The sequence below is a fragment of the Drosophila albomicans genome, chromosome 3 (assembly GCF_009650485.2).
Source record: "Drosophila albomicans strain 15112-1751.03 chromosome 3, ASM965048v2, whole genome shotgun sequence".
Lineage (NCBI taxonomy): Eukaryota > Metazoa > Arthropoda > Insecta > Diptera > Drosophilidae > Drosophila > Drosophila albomicans.
The window spans coordinates 47,932,889-47,936,784 of NC_047629.2; positions in this window are offsets into that span (position 1 = coordinate 47,932,889).

Consider the following 3,896-nt stretch of genomic DNA (forward strand, 5'->3'; position numbering starts at 1 on the left):
CTTCACTTCACAGCGGCAAGAAAGCAACTATTTTTTGCTAAACTATTAAATCTATATCGAATATACATATGTCCAGACGACTTCTTTATATGTCAATTAAGCCTTATCAGGCAAACTGATTGACCAAAAAACAAACAAACCATCTAAAACAAATTTTTATACCCGCTACCCGTAGGGTAGAAGGGTATTTTAACTTTGTGCCGGCAGAAAACGTATGTAACAGGTAGAAGGAGGCATCTCCGACCCTATAAAGTATATATATTCTTGATCAGCGTCAACAGCCGAGACGATCTAGCCATGTCCGTCTGTCCGTCCGTCCGTCTGTCCGTATGAGCACCTAGATCTCAGAGACTATAAGAGATAGAGCTATAATTTTTTTTCGACAGCATTTGTTATGTTTGCACGCAGATCAAGTTTGTTTCAAATTTTTGCCACGCCCACTTCCGCCCCTGCAAATAAAAAATATCGAATAACAAGCGTAATTTTAAAACTAGAGTTACGAATTTTGGTATATACAGTAATAACTATAGTAGTTATGATTCCTGAAAATTTGGTTGCGATCAGATAAAAATTGTCGAAGTTATTAAAGAAATACTTTTGTATGGGCAGAAACGCCCACTTACTAGGGGTCTTAGTTGCTTTGGGTGACAATCTGGTATATTGTGCCGTCTATGGTATATTTTGAATGCGGTACTATATCGATATACGACATATACAATTTGTTACATTTTTAGTATTTTTTAGTATTTTCGGTATATTTTGAAAATAATACCGCAATATTTTGCCTTTATTAAAAATGGGTAGCGGGTATCTCACACTCGACTGTAACTTTCTTACTTGTTTATCTGAACGTAGAGCAATTTCTTAGAATTTTGATGTTATCAAATTAAATTGCAACAAAGCCAAGTGCAGTTAATACAACTCACACACAATCAACCTACATTTAAGTACGTGCGTATGTACTGTGTGTATCATATGTGCGTTTATATGTGTGCTTACAGATAAACTTTCATACTAAGCATTAGCATTTTTAATATGACTCGGCGAAGCATGCTAAGGAACAAAATTTCAATAGAGAGAGAGAGCTTTCGGTCAAAGCACAAACATAGCGAGAGAGTCGCATTCAACTGGACACTGTGATGTAAGAGAGAGAGAGCGGGAGAAAAGATCATTAACAGTAATGACAACAGCGCAAGATATTTCATCTCGGATGAGGTACGTTGGCATTAGTGATCACTTGGCCATTCAGCAGAACTCCCTTGCCTTTGCACAGTGCTCTGCAGTGGTTGGGCTTGTATGGAGCCGCGGCCAATAGAGATATCGTTATGAAATGTTCCTCAAAAATCTTAAAAAATATTTTGTATATATAGTAAAAAAATTGGCTACATCGGAAGACTATATCCTATAGCTCCCATACAACCTTAGTATGGCAAAAAATCCCGTTTGCCATTAAGGTGCTTGGACATTTTTGAGACAATTGGTTTTCTTTTCGTAATTTTTTGGTAATGACGATTTTTTTAATTTTGGCATATGGGCGCAACCACTGTGCTTTGGCAGAAATCGAATTGAATTGCCGGCACGACGGTATATCGTTCACATTGCGTATAATGCATATATTCCATAAGTGTTTGTTAATTTTTAATGTTTATATTAAACATTACAAAATCTCATTACAACCTTATCATCGAAATAAAGAGTTGTTATACCTAACGAATACTCTTTTACCTCATTTTTAATTTGACTTTACTTCACAACAGCTAGAAAGTTACTAGTTTTTGCGAAGTATTCGCTAATACAGGAGGAAACTACGAATCAAATTTTGTGGAACTTTATCTTATCCTATATTCAATTTGTGTGCAATGAATATTACAGAAGATTAATACAGGCAATTTGTAGGTCGAGATATTTATTATGATTATAAACTATTAAACTATTTAGTTTAGGCTTTATTGAATATTTCAGCACTCTATTACCATTCGAAGTATACATTCTGCAAATTCTACCATTCTACCATTTGGTATATTTTTAACATTTAGCGCTATATTATTTTTGGTTTATTTGGGTAACGGGTATCATTCTTACTTGTTTTTATAGCCGCTACCCGCTAGAAGAGTATTATAACTTTGTGCCGGCAGGAAATGTATGTAACAGGTAGAACGAGGCATCTCCGACCCTATAAAGTATATATATTCTTGATCAGCATCAACAGCCGAGACGATATAGCCATGTCCGTCTGTGTGTCTGGCCGTATGTCCGTATGAAACACTGGATCTGAGAGACTAAAAGAGATAGAGCTATAATTTTTTCGACAGCATTTGTAATGTTTGTACGCAGATCAAGTTTGTTTCAAATTTTTGCCACGCCCCCTTCCGCCCCTGCAAATCAAAAAAATCGAATAACAAGCGTAATTTTGAAGCTAGAGTTACGAATTTTAATATATATACAGTAATAATTATAGTAGTTATGATTCCTGAAAATTTGGTTGCGATCAGATAAAAATTGTCGAAGTTATTAAAGAAATACTTTTGTATGGGCAAAAACGCCTACTTACTGGGGGTCTTAGTTACTTTGGCTGACAATCTGGTATATTGTGCCGTCTATGGTATATTTTGAATGTGGCACTATATCGATATACCACATATACCATTTGGTATATTTTCAGTATATTTGGTATATTTTGAGAATAATACCGCAAAATATATTGCTTTTATTCAAAATGAGTAGCGGGTATCTCACTGTCGAGTACACTCGACTGTAGCTTTCTTACTTGTTTTACCTTGTCTCAGAACGCTCAATTCTTGTTCAATTATATAAATTGGGCGCTTATCACTGTGAGCGAAATCTAATCTAGCTTCAAAATTCAGGACTGTGCCATGATTTGTTAATGTGTCGTTAGCTTTTCCCGTTACTTTGTTTCTTAAAATTGTTAGTTCTCCTATTTGTTTTATACATCTTTATGACATATTGATTAAAGTATCCCAAAAGCTCAGCGACAGACTTGACAACATCAAATCGAATCATTGATAACTCTGGTTTTATATTACTGAGCTGTACTTGTGTTAATTGAGAGCTTCAATTTTAGCTCTGCAATCTGCTCCTGAATTTTAAACTTAATTTAACAATTAAAAATATCTGTAGAGCACGCAGCTAGTGTCAAGGGTTGGACTTCCTTCTTTCGTCTGTGGTTGGTCTTTCCTCTATGGTTTGGTTCTTCTTTGTTCTTTGCAACGTCTTGTTGGATGATCATTGATATAATGGGTTTTATTTTATTTTTTTCAGTTTATTGATAATTTCTTGTAAAACGATATTAATTTTTTTTATTTTGTGAGTATAATTCTTTTCAAATATATTTTTTTAGGTGTAGTATTTTTAAACACGCTGCATTAGGTCTGAATTCACATAATTTGGTTGGTTTTTTGGAATACTCGATATTTCGGATTATAAGAAATTTTTAATGCTCTCGTAACTTGTTTGTTTCCGGAACATACGATACATTCTTGTAGGAAACTTTTAATGTTTGCGATAACTTTGTAGAGTTGATTTTCGGAACACACGATATTTCCAATCTTGTAGGAAATTTGTAATGTTCGCGAAACTTTAAGTTCGAGTAACTATTTATGTTATATGACTCTGCGATAGCAGAGTTACCGGATGCTATTTAATCTCGGATAGAGATTTAGGTTTGGAGGTCTGGGTCTCCGTAGCTCTTTTGCTCAGTGTCAGTTGTGTGGTTATTAGGGTCAGACGCGGTTGCTAAACGCGCACGAGTTTTCATTTTCCCCACAAACACATCAAGTGATATTATCAAGTGTATAAATCAAAGACAGAGGCGCAAAAAGCAACAAAGAAATTCATTTAGATTTTTGGTTTTTGTCTTCAATTCATTCAAATTCTTG